Source organism: Gavialis gangeticus, unplaced genomic scaffold (assembly GCF_001723915.1).
Source record: "Gavialis gangeticus isolate Ggan-Ray unplaced genomic scaffold, GavGan_comp1, whole genome shotgun sequence".
Lineage (NCBI taxonomy): Eukaryota > Metazoa > Chordata > Crocodylia > Gavialidae > Gavialis > Gavialis gangeticus.
Genome location: NW_017729028.1, coordinates 8,746,460 through 8,759,528, shown reverse-complemented (window position 1 = coordinate 8,759,528; position 13,069 = coordinate 8,746,460). Strand labels below are relative to the sequence as shown.

Below are 13,069 nucleotides of genomic sequence, written 5' to 3'. Positions count from 1 at the left end.
GCATCAATAGGAGCGTTTTTATGCTGTGCTGCACCCAACATACTTTAAAGCATTAAGGAAGATGAAACCTATTAGTCTGTTTTTTTCCCAGTCGGTCCAGCAGGGTTATTTCAGGATTTTCAGCTGTGCATTCTTTAAAATATGATTATGTTAAAATACCAATTTTGTACTGATCAGGCTTATTCCCAACATATCCCAAACTCTTACTTGCTGAATTCAGTGACAAATATCCCCCATGTCCTTCCCCCAAGCTTTCTGTACTCCCAGCAGCCTACGGAATACATCACAGCTCAGGGAGAAAGGGAGTGCATTCAACTCCTTCTTGTACATAAAAGAACTGATTATTACTACATTCCAGTGATAGGGCCAGACTGTTCCTGCGTAAACCTGCAATGCAATGGGATTGGCACAAGAGTCAATGAGAGTATAGTACTAAAACAATGGAGTTTGCATAGGTGATACCAAATTAGATTAGCGTGTAAAATCTGGTCTGTGGTCGCTTTATCAGTGGTACTATTACATAAAATGGGGAGAACCCAGTCTGATAGTGAAGCCAAGGCTGAGCTGGGCTGAGTCAACTTATTTATTTATTTAACTGCATATGATTGATTTTTTATTCTTCCTGTATCACATGACTGAAATCAGCCTCTTTTAAAAACAAGCAACTAAATGACATCTTACATAAAAGCTTTTAGTGAAAACATTATGGAAAACAGTGATTAGAGGTAGACAGTTGTTTGCTAACAACCCATTTTAATTTAAACCTGTATTTAGAGGTTTGAAACATAATCCAAATGAAAAAATATTGAAAAGAAAGCTGAAAAGAATGCAAACATTAGAAAGAGAATCAAGTTTTTTTTACTATTTTTTCACTTCCTCCAAAGACATTTTTTTAAAGGTCTGCAGTGTTGTCCCCAATACAAATTTTAGTTTAAAAACAAGCAGCCCTTCTACCATTTAAACTGGAGCCCCAGAAAGAGCTGGCAAGCACTGGAGATAATTAAACTGGTGGTCTCAATCTTAATTTTTTCCTACTTGGAAAAAAAAATTATTGTGCCACAATCAAAATGTGAAAGTTATATCTAGAGTTTGCTGCAAGATTTGACAGCATAATTACTAAAGCCTTGCAAACCAGTGGTGGAATAGGACAGGCCTCCAGAAGAGGGTTCAGGTGAAAACCTGACCCCACTGAAATCGATGAGAATTTTGGCACCCACTTTATGAGGCTCAGACTTCACCCCCTATATTCCTGACAGTGCTCATATCAGCCACTAAAGAGGTGGATATGAAGAATCAGAAAGTGGGAAACTCAAGAGGAAAAAAGAGTGAAGAGATTCTTAGCTGGTGTAAACCAGCAGAGCTCTAGGCCAGTTAAGAGTCTGGCCCAAGATCTTGATACAGACAGTTGTGCCATCCACAGAGGAATATACATAAAATGGAATAAGAAACCTCCCCTTACCAAGAGGTGATGTCACCAGAAGTGTAGTGGCTACCACCTGCTATCTGCTGGCAGAGAAGAAATGGATATAGTACAAAGCTTGAAAAAATTACTAGACGCCTTGACAAAAGTGTCAATGTAAGAAACTATGTTACCAGGCTGCAATCACAACATAAGATAACAAGTACAAGTAAAAATCACTCTCAGGTGATGGAAAAGCCACAATGAGCCTCTCTTCGTCATAAGCAAGATGCAAAGCCTGCGGTATTGCTGCACAGTGGCCCTGAATTGGGTTTTGACAGGCTAGAAGTGGGAAGAGAGCTAAGGAGAAAGAAATTCTTCAAAATCTTAAAATGTGCATATGCTTTCATATAAAATGTATGCACAGGCCAGGTGTACCTACTGTGAATCTGTAAGCCCCTGCCAAGAATCCCAGCCCCAGTAGTTGTAGGAGCAAGCTAAGAGTCCTGGGCTTTATATCAGCATTCTGCCTTTTATATCTTGAGGAGCTACAGGGAAAGAGCTTTATTTGGTCTTATTTGTCCACCTGTGTGATGGTATATTCTCACAGACACAGCATAAATAGATAAAGGAATCCATTACATTTTTAAAAACACCTTCATTTTAAAAACCGAAGGGGTGTGTGAGGGGTGGGATTTCTAAGGATTAAGAGATAAAGGGCTATTTTAGAGCTCACTCCTTGCTGAGCTGTCAGTACCCCCTGAGCTGTCAGTATCCTGTCCTGAAATGTCAGTAATTGCTCTTTTTGGAATGCTTTACACACAATTCTTGTATAAATCAGGATGTGATAGTACAGCACTGCAAGATTCCTTAAGGCCATGCTCCTGCAGAGAGGCGTGTACAGAGAAACTGCACTGATGTTCAGAAACTGAACCCTTTGCCTGCAAACCCAAGAATCAGAATAAACCAACAATATGATGTGGTCTAACGGAACTGATCACGAATATGTGCACAAAGGCAATACAGGAATGCCTGTGGAAGAGAAAGGAAGCAAGTCCTATTAGAAGTGACAGCTACCAGATGCCTGTTCCAGAGACATGCTGACATTTCCCAGTGGAGGAAAGACTTAAAACCCTTTTCTTTGTTGACATTTGTGCTTGACACTCTGAGCACTTAAAAGAAGTCATTTCAAAAACAATCATCTAAAATAGCCATCAAGACAACACTAATTTAATTAAATGGACAAAAGAATTCAGCCCCATGATGCAGGCTGCGCCATAAGCAGTATTTAATATTTAGCATGTTTCCCCAATCTCTGCAGTTGGGGCTATATGGAATGGTCCTTCTGTGAGCACATGTGCTGGTAGGCGGAGGGCTAAGGTCAAGTTCAATGATCTGAACATTGCATTCAACTCCAAGCTATGCAGAGAACAGGCTCCAGAGTCTTCTTTTCTTGAAGGGGAGGGGAGTTGGTTTGATCTTTCCTTTAGAAAGAGGTTTGGATGAAACATGAGTCTCAGACAATACATCCAAATGACAAAAACACCTCATACTTTAGATGCCATTTACTCAAATCCAAAAATCCATCTCCTGCCCAGCCAAACAGCAGCATAACAGCGCTGGCCCTGGGACACAGCTGTGTCCAGGCAGGGACTGCATTTCCGCATGCTGTGTGACCTGCAAGGGAATGGTCCTGGAGCCATATTTGACAGCAAGGAGGTTGTGGGGGAAAGGAAGAGAAGGGACAAAAGCTGTGGGGAGCAGTGAGGGACAGAGACTGTGGGGGGCAGGTGCTGGGGGCTGTGCAGAGGGAAAGAGGAATGCCCGACCCCCTGGCTAGGGCCAGACATTCAAAAAGCCTGAGCCTGAATTGATTCAATCTTTGCAGGGAACCGATTTGATAGACATTCACTTTTGATTCTGAAAATGCAGGCACATGCCGCAGCCACTCAGGCTAGATGCTGGGGGGCGCTAGAGCAGACCGCCTTTCTTTTCCTCAGCAACCACAAGTCTGGAAGAATTGGTGACATGTAGGGGGTGTCACCGGCAGCATCAGTGGCAGCCAGCACCGATTGGGGACCACCCACAGACGCTGCCAACACTGCCAGTGGTGCCTGCGGGCGGTCGCTGCTCACCACCCGCCCCCTCGCCACCAACACCACCGGCAGCATCTGTGGGTGGCCCCCAATTGGTATTGGCCACCGCTGACGTTGCCAGTGGCATCTGCAGGTGGTCGCCGACCACTGGTTGGAGCTTGGCACCTCTCCCCTTCCCACTGACAGCACTGTGGCTCACTGCTTACTGCCGCCTGCAGGAGCTTGCCGTGTTCCCCCAGCCTCCGGGGGCAGGCGACATTCATGGCTGGAAGGAAGCTGACCTGGCCTGGTGGCCTGGCCCCTAGCTGGCAGCCAGGTATGACTGGAGAGGAGTTTAAACCCCCACCCTGGCCTGTAGGGACCCCAACCGGGGTGTGCCTGGAGGGGGAGAGGGGAAGCAGCCCTTGCCAGGCCTGTCCCTGAGGCCAGACATTGGCTCAGGCAGCATCTCAGGTGAAAGGGGGCAGGGGAGAATTAAACTCCCATCTCCCCTCTCGGGTACGGGCACAGGGACCCCAGCCAGGGTCTGCCTGGCTTTCCCGCTTGCTCGCTGCTTGTGTGGCTGGGACCCTGCCATCCGCCTGGGGCTGCAGGGCTGAGCTGGGCTGGCCTGTGGGCACTGCTGAGGGTTGAAACAGAGGGGCCATGCTGGGCTCGGCTGCGGGGGCCAGGCACTTCCCAGTGGGCTGTGGCTTGGGGTGGGGCCATGGGAGCTGCATGGCCAGATTGCTCCCGGTTCCCCATGACCAGGCCAGGCGGGGCTGTCACGGAGCTGCAGTTGGCTGGGAAGGGCCTGGCAGGGCTGGCCCAGGCCAGGCCTCAGCACAGCCTTTTGGAGAGAGATGAAGGGTGGGAAAGATAACCAGTAGAGCAGAAGTGTTAGACTTCAGAAAGGCTAACTTCAGTGTGCTCAGGAGATTAGTTAGTGAGGCACTGAAGAACAAGAGAATTGGTGAAACAGGAGTCCAGCAAGGGTGGTCGTTCCTAAAGGGAGCAATCCTACAGGTGCAGAAGGAGACAATCCCTTTGCACAAGGAAGGGGGCAAAGGGGCCAAGAAACCCTCTTGGCTGAGCAGGGAAGTCCAGCAAAACCTAAGGGCAAAAAAGAAGCATACAGGCTATAGAAGCAGTGGGTAGCTACCAAGGTGAAGTAAACCTACTTTGCCTCTCTGCAAGTGCAGGCCATCAGAAAGGCCAAAATAGAAATGGAACTTAGGCTGGCAACAAAAATTAAAGACAACAAAAAGTCTTTCAGGTATATAGGGAACAAAAAGGTGGTAGCATAGGCCCCCTACAAGAGAAACTAGGGCAACTAGTGACAGATAGGGGAGACAAAGCTGAGCACTTCAATGAGATTTTTGCCTCTGTATTTCTGAACTCGGATCAGGACAAATCTCCCAAATGGATCATAGACAGGCATAAAGGGGTAACCAGCCCACCAACTGCTAGCACAGACTCAGTGAAGAGACACTTGGAGGGGCTGGATGTGTTTAAGTCAGCAGGCCTGGATGGTCTTCACCAAGGGTGCTGAAGGAATTGGCCAGTGTCATAGCACAGCCACTGGCACAGCTGTTTGAGTACTTATGGTGCTCAGGTCAGGTCCCAGATGACTGGAAATGGGCCAATGTGGTCCCTATTTTCAGGAAGGGGAGGAAGGAGGATCTGCGTAACTACAGACTGCTTAGTTTCACCTCTATCCTCAGAAAAACCTTTGAAAAAATTATTAAGGATCACATTGGTGGGAATCCAGAAGAGAAAGCAATGCTAGAGGGCAACCAGCACAGATTCTGCCTGATGAACCTTGTTTCTTTTTATGACCAGGTCACAAAATGCTTAGACACAGGAATTGAGGTGGATGTCATCTGCTTGGATTTTAAGAAGGCCTTTGATATGGTATCTCATTATATTCTTGCAGATAAACTGAGAGACTGTGACGTAGATAATTAGAGTGATGTGGGTGGCCAATCGGCTTAAGGGTCGTACCCAGAGAGTGCTGGTGGATGGGTCAGTATCAACCTGGAAAGATATGGGCAGTGGAGTCCCACAAGGCTTGGTCCTTGGATCGGCGTAGTTCAATGTCTTCATTAGTGACTTGGATGAGGGCATGGAAAGCACTCTGTCCAAATTTGCAGATGACACCAAATTATGGGGCAAAGTTAACACACCAGAGGGTAGGGAACGGATCCAGGCAGATCTGGACAGGTTGGAAAAATGGGTGGAACAGAATAGGATGCAGTTCAAGAAGGACAAGTGCAATGTGCTACACCTAGGGAGAAAGAATCACCAGCATGCTTATAGGCTGCCGGAGGACCTTCTCAGCAGCATGGCAGTGGAAAGGGCTCTTGGAGTCATTGCTGACACCAAGATGAACATGAGTTGTCAATGTGACAAAGAGATCAGTAAAGATAACTGCACTTTATCATGCATTAGTAGGTGCATAACAAACAGGTCTAAGGAGGTGATGCTTCCCCTTTATGTGGCATTGGTCAGGCCACAGTTGGAGTACTGTATCCAGTTTTGGGTACCCCATTTCAAGAGGGATGTGGACAACTTCACAAGGGTTCAGAGGAGGGCCACTCTTATGGTTAGGTTCTTATGCAAGAAGAACCCTATAAGGAGAGATGAGGACCCTGGATCTCTTTAGCCTCTCCAAGAGAAGGCTGAGAGGTGATTTTGTGGCCACCTATTCATCAGGGGAGGACAGCATGGAATACACGATGCCCTGTTTACCAGGGCACCCCTTGGAGTAACTAGGAACAATGGCTACAAATTGATGGAGAGCAGATTAGGTTAGGCACCGGGAAGAACTTCTTTACAGTAGGGGTGGCCAAAATCTGGAATGGGCTTCCACAGGAGGTGGTGCTCTCCCCTACCTTGGGGGTCTTTAAGAAGAGGCTAGACATGCACCTGGCTGGGGTCATCTGACCTCAGCACTCTTTCCTGCCCAGGGCAGGGGGTCGGACTTGATAATCTGCTAAGGTCCCTTCCGACCCAAACATCTATGAATCTATGAACTAGGTACAAAAATGCTGTTCAAAAGTGTACTTACAGAGTACCTGTGCTGAAACTTGCAGCATTTTGCAAAAAAAGGTAAAATGCAGCAATTCTGGTTGAATTAGGGGAAAAAGTTATGGGAGGTAGAAAGTACGATGGCCATCTGACACCCACCCACAGCTACTATTTTCCCTGCTGCAGCATGGTGGGGGGGAAGAATGAATTCAAGACAAACCTTCAATAATTCGATTTTACATCTGGAAAATTAAAACAAATTTATAAATGTTCAATATATGGAACTGAATTATTGGGGGATCATCTTAAAGTCAGGGTTGTCTTAGATTTGAGTTAATGTAGTATTAGGCTTAACACTTACTGCAATCTGTATGCCTTCTGCATGCTTTGCAATAAGCAACCTGTAATTTTAATGCATTCGCTGGATATAAAGCATGGATGGCTGATAAGCCAAAACTACAATGCATCTTCTCTATGCTAAGATTTTATTGTAGGTTAGTGAACACATGTTAAAAATACTCTTTTCCCCTAGCTTGGATATAGCTTCTAATACTAGTTCTTTTATGAATGCTTTGCTAATTATGGTACAACTAACTGGTGATGACATTTGGTTTATCATCATCAGAATTCAGGATCAATAGCCCAATGATCCAAACAGGGCAAGATTCAAGGAAAACAACAACAACAATTTGACCTCTGGAAGAGAAGATATCCAGAGAGGAAAATACTGACAGCTACTTGTTGCATAAAATAGTTCAGTCAGACCACAAGTTTAATTTAATTTGCAAGGGGTTCATTATTTTTTTAGTGAAGGATACATATTCTTGTCTTACTTCTTCACAATTGCATTAATTATGTCTGGACTTTAAAAACAGACATGCTCAAAGAAAGCCAACCAGAGAACCACTGAGATTGAAACAATTAGTATCCAATGTTGATGTATGGTTTCTCCTTACATACCATCCCGTGTGGTCTTTCACAATTTCATGCCTTGCCTGCATCAATAATTTGCCTCGGTACTAACAAGCAGTGGCCATACAACTTTCGGCACACGCCAGGAAAAGTGTCACTGTCATCAGCGTAACTGATGGAACTGTTTAAAACTAAGAGACAATCTACTGCCACAAACTCCAGCTCTACTTGTCTGACTACAGTTGGGAGTGTCACTGATAGTTACACGGGAGGCTGGTCACAATTTGCTAAAATTAGGGAAAATTCTCCAATGTAAATGCAGCTTGAGTGAACTTATTAGAGGACAGCAGATGATCTAATAAATGTCTTAGTCTCCTTGTCTTTATGAATCAAGTAATAAAATCATCTGCAGCCTGTCATCTAAAACAAGGAGCATTTCCTACCATTTAGTGTCTGTCCCATTACCAGTGTACATACTATCTGCATGTGCTTTTCCATTTGCTGCAGAAGTTAGTAATGCTGGAGGATGATTTTAGGTTATTTTTAGTCCAAACGCAGTTAAAATACTCCAGGATGAAAACTCAGGATATGCCTTAGAAGGCACTTCACTTTAATCCGACATCCCTGGATGTTAAATTCTAAGAAACAGTTCAACAAAAATGGGTTTTTCTATGGCTTGGGCAGGGACTGCCCTTCAGGGGACAGCAGCAGGCTCCAAGCACATGGAAGATCACAGACTACTGTTTCAATCCACATACTTCAGAGTAGTGGTTCTCAATCTTTCTTGGCTCAAGGCACCCCTTGAAAAAAACCAGCGCTTGGCTTTCATTTGTTTTTTAACTACAGAATAGAGCGATTCTTCTGTTGCGAAGAACCCAGAAGGGCCACAAGAGGTCAGAATAGTTTTGGCACTATGGATTCCTATTTGAAATCTCTAGGTTTATTTTATGAACCACATGTAAGTGTGCAACCATGTCACCCTTAAAAGAATCTTGTGGTACCCCAGTGTGCTAAGACACCTTGGTTGAGAACCACTACCTTAGGACATGGGTGTCTTAACTCATCCATCCACACAAGCCAGACGAGGGTTCATGGCCTTATCAGGCCATGCCAGAGCCAGTGTACAACGCTGGTCCAGCAAGCAAGGTGTTGCAAGCAGTACATTCTCTGTGCTGATCCCCTGTTCACATGCAGTGTGTGTTGGTGGCACTCTGGGGCTTGTGCTGCAGGTGGGTGGCGTGCAGGCTGGATCTGGTTCCGTGGACACTGCATGTGGTATAAGAAATGGCACAGGGTGTGTGCTGCATGTGGCATCCTGCCTGGCTGGCCATGCTCACCAGCTCTGGGGCTGGTCCAGATTCAGCCCCAGACCATCTATGTACACAAAGCCAGTCTGGTGGGGCACCACATGCAGCTCACCTCCCTGTGCTAGGAACAACACCTGTGGCACCAGGTACAGCCTGTGCACCAGCGTGCAGGGTCAGCCCATGACCTGTGGGCTGGATCTGGCTTATGGGCATTATGTGCGACACTACTGCCTTAGAGCTTCTAATTGAGGCTCAGGTCCTCACTGTGCTAGGTGCTGTTCATGAATCCTTAATAATCCTGCCCCAGAGAGCTCAGCAGACATTATGACAAAGATACAAGGGGCATTTAGACACAAGATATACTGGGAAGAGAAGAGAAGGTTAGGAAGAAACAAACTAAGCAAACAAGTTACTGTTCATAAAGCTGAGACCTCCTGTACTCAAACCCTTCCTGAAGCTTTGATGGGTCCCACACATGGCAAGATTAATCTGATATTAAAGTTGAAGATGGAGTTTTATAGGCCTACTTCTAAATGGCCCCATCATGGTTACTATATAAATATGATGAAAAATAAAAAGACTTAAGCTACATTTACCAAATATAATGCATGGAAATAATCTGCAAGAATGTGGAGGTTCCAAGGTAGTTAAGTCTTTTCTTGCCTTGCTTCTCAAACCTTACCTGTGTTAGCAAAAGAATCCAAACTATTGGCTTTCTTTTCATTATTCTGCCTTTAAAAAGGCCCTGCTTGTCCGAATGATCTCTTCCTTTCACCCATATACCTCTATCTGTCAGTAAAGTTTCTGGAAGGAAAGCCTTTCCTTTTCAAAAGTTCTTAATCAATAGCATTAGTTATTTCTCTAACCTATGAACCTCTGCAATCAATTTAATCACAGGTGGTGAACCGTACAAATTACAGCAGCTCTAATTTAAATGCCACAATAGAACTTTCTCTCACCAACTTCTATAAAGTCTTTCACAAGGGGAAATCAAGATAATCATCACCTTAGCAATTTTTTTCTTTTGCAGTTGCTGAGTAACTGAGGTCCATTTGTCCTGCCCTGAAATCTGCAATGACTGGGGCTATAATGGGAAAATGTACCACATTAGAAAGTGCCAAGACATGTTTCAACAAGCAGTATTTCCCCTTCGATATGGGCCTTGACAATGTGTTAGCTGGTGGTACAACCAGGACAGGCAAACCTATGTCTAGTACTATGCCAGCTGACACATTTTCTAATGTGATGCATTCTCCCAGCATACACAGGCTCAGTGTGAAGGTGTTTCTTTTCGACCAAGCAATACAACAGCAGCTTACCCGGAAATCTGTTTATTATATTCTATTTGTAGTAAGTTAATAACTGAAGGCGTAGGAACATATAATCCCTACAGTTGTAGATGTGAGTATTTAGAATCCAACTGTGACTTCAAGGAAGGGTGCTCAGAAGTGCATTCCTGAAAAGGGAAGGAATGGAAGAGGCAGAGAGAGCAAATAATAGTTTGTGCAGAACACTGATCTTGGCTATAACTGTGCGTGGAAACATTTGCTTATTAGTTCTGTTGGTCTTTCCGGCCATTTATAGATGTTATGTTTTTCTAGGTTTAATCTGGTCTACAGCTGTCATTATATACATGTGGATGTCTGTAAACTGAATTAAAAATGGCTCCAATCCGAACAAACTAATCCGCATTGAATGAGGATTGAACAATGCAAACCAGGGCAATATGAATTAAGCAACTTAAACTGTATTAATTAGCATATATACAAGTTCTTAGGAACTTGGCAGATAAGCATTGCAAATATCAATCCCCATGAGGGAAACTCAATTAGGTTTTTGCAATACAACAGAAGCTATCAGGCACAAAGTAACATCTTTACAAAAAGTCAAATGTGCCAACAACACCCAACTATGACTAAGTATCAACTGTAGGTCAATTGTACCCATTAGGACTCCTGGAAGGGCACTTTAGATAACTGTCAGTAGGATTGCAACAATGTAGCAGTGGTTTTACAGGCTTATTATCACCTCTTAATTACCTCCAAACGTAAGACCACACAGAGGCTGAGAACCGGGTCTGTTAAGGAGCTGTCAAGTGTATAGAATATGTATAGCCACGCTCTTGCCTTGGTGGGTAATCATTGACTATTAACCATTAATTCAAATTGAAATTTGATTAGAACTGTGATGCAAATCAGTTGACACAGTTTAGAAAACGCTGGGCATGTCTACAAATGGCCTCCAACGTACATGAGCACAATACGGAGAGAAGATAATGTAGATGACCTGTAGCAGCGCTTCAAATAGAACTTGAAGCATTTTAATACTTCTATTTAGCTGCTTAAAACTTTAGTGTTATCAGTGGAGCCTACAAAGGATTACTCAAATAATTCCTTGAACTCATTGATTATTGCATGACTCATAAATGATGTGTGCTCCCGGCGGCTGTGGGGGCACGGCGGTGGAAGCACGGCGGCAGAGCTTCTGCGGACACTACTGGCAGTGTGTCAGTGGTGCCTTTTTGTAGGGGGTGCACATGCACCCCCTACACGTTGCCCCTGGCATGACTTCTGGACTCTCTACTTCAGTAAAAATAGATGAGTGTAAGTTATAAGTACAGAGCTTTTTCTTTTCCCAAAGAGATTTGTAATTTAAAACACAGAACAAGAATATCTCATTCAAATGTCTCACGAAGTTCAAATGTCTATACTTCCATCCCTTTGTGGCAATGCTCCAAAGCACACACGAAATGGAGAGATGGGACAGAGAGTCAGACTGTTATTCAAATGGTGCATTCCAAGGCATTTCAATCCAACTGGCTTTTCATTTAGGAAATGCACTGTTTAAAAAAATAACACTCAAAGGATGAACCATTGAAACAATAAAAGATCAGACTCCTACATGCTTTATTTTGGAGCAGTTCCAAATGGGAGTGGGTGTGGAGGAAAACAGACAAGAACAACAATGGAATTTGGACACGAGTCTGGTGAGTGGAAACAGCACTTCCTACTTCTTATCTTTTCTAGGGAATATGGAGCTTTAAATAAACCTCCTCTAGGATGCTGCCGAAAACCAACGTTGTTTTGACTGAAAATGAATCCTGTTTGGCCACATTTCTTCCAATTTCTCTGCTCTGCTACCGGATAAGCTTCTTTTGGGTATAAAATTACCTCATCAGTTGAACCTTATGAAAATGTCCAGTTTCCAACAGAGATCACTCCTTAAGTAATATAACTGCCTCCTTATAGTTAAGATTATAACCAAACGCAGGCTGCATAAATGCTGATTTCTATGGGAAGAAATTTCTTCCAGCAGAAAAACAGCTTGGAAGGTGGACTGTACAGGCATTCCTCTAGTTGCATGGCTGGAGAGCTTCATAGACAAGCTCTCCAGCCAGGGGGCATCACAGGGCTGCTCTTAGGGGATCCCATCAGTTGAAAGTCTGCTCTCTCCCCTGCCTGGGAAGTGGGCAGGCTGTCAACTGGCAGCTGCCCCAGACAGCTGGGGAGGAGTCCTACCCCCAGAGAATGTCCCCCGCTCATCCCATCAAACTGCTGACTAGCAATTCGGTCCCAAAGAATAGCCCTGCTCTGGGCTGACGTGGAGGAAGATAAAGAGCGGAGGTGGAGGTGGGGAATAATAGGCCACAGGAAGGCTCCTTCCCCAAGATGCTCCTGGCAGTGTGGGAGGGAGGGGCATTCTGGGATAGTGATAAGGCTCCTGAGCTTTGTCACTGAAGCATAGCAGCCTATCTCGCCCTGCTCAGTTCCAGATCAGCAGGGCAGCACAGGGAAGCATAGTTAAAACTGTGGTTAATATAGTCATGCTCAAAACAAAAATATCTGGCCTCCCATTTACGCCCCACTGCTATTTCTGCCCTTTGTTGACTGGCGCACACACACACACAAGCTTCCCCCCCCCCGCCTCCCCCCCTCCGAGTTTCCTGGTTTGTATGAAAAGTTACTCTACTCAATAAGTGCTGCTTCACAAGTGTTCAATGTGGTGCTAAATGATATGGATGTCTATCTAGCTAGCTGTTTTGACCTTGTCTATCTGACAGAACAAAACCCTCTGAAGGCTCCACTAATGCAAACTTTCCATGTCACCAGAAGAGATCCTGGTTTTCTCTGATAAAAAAATTCCCAATTTTTGGATTAAAAAAAAGTAACCCAAAATGCACATTTTCCTGTGATCAAAATGAAACACCACTACATAGAGATATCATAGAATCATAGAAGTAGGGTTGGAAGGGACCTTGTAGATCTTCAAGTCCGACCCACCGCCTGGGCGGAAGGAAAGACTGGACTCAGGTGAGTCCAGCCAGGTAGTCATCAAGCCTCTTCTTA

The 13,069-nt window shown here is 44.7% G+C and overlaps 1 protein-coding gene and 1 long non-coding RNA gene across 2 annotated transcripts in view; one reads left to right on the top strand and one right to left on the bottom strand.

Annotated features, from left to right (window-relative positions):
• Positions 1 to 13,069, bottom strand: part of HPCAL1 (hippocalcin like 1) — a 112,941-nt gene that overhangs the window by 25,879 nt on the left and 73,993 nt on the right. The gene's annotated exons all lie outside the window — the stretch shown is intronic.
• The window catches only part of LOC109300156, a 5,835-nt gene continuing 4,209 nt past the window's right edge, over positions 11,444 to 13,069 (top strand). The window contains exon 1 of the long non-coding RNA XR_002098148.1: positions 11,444 to 11,709. This is a non-coding gene — a long non-coding RNA (uncharacterized LOC109300156). The remainder of the gene's footprint in view (positions 11,710 to 13,069) is intronic.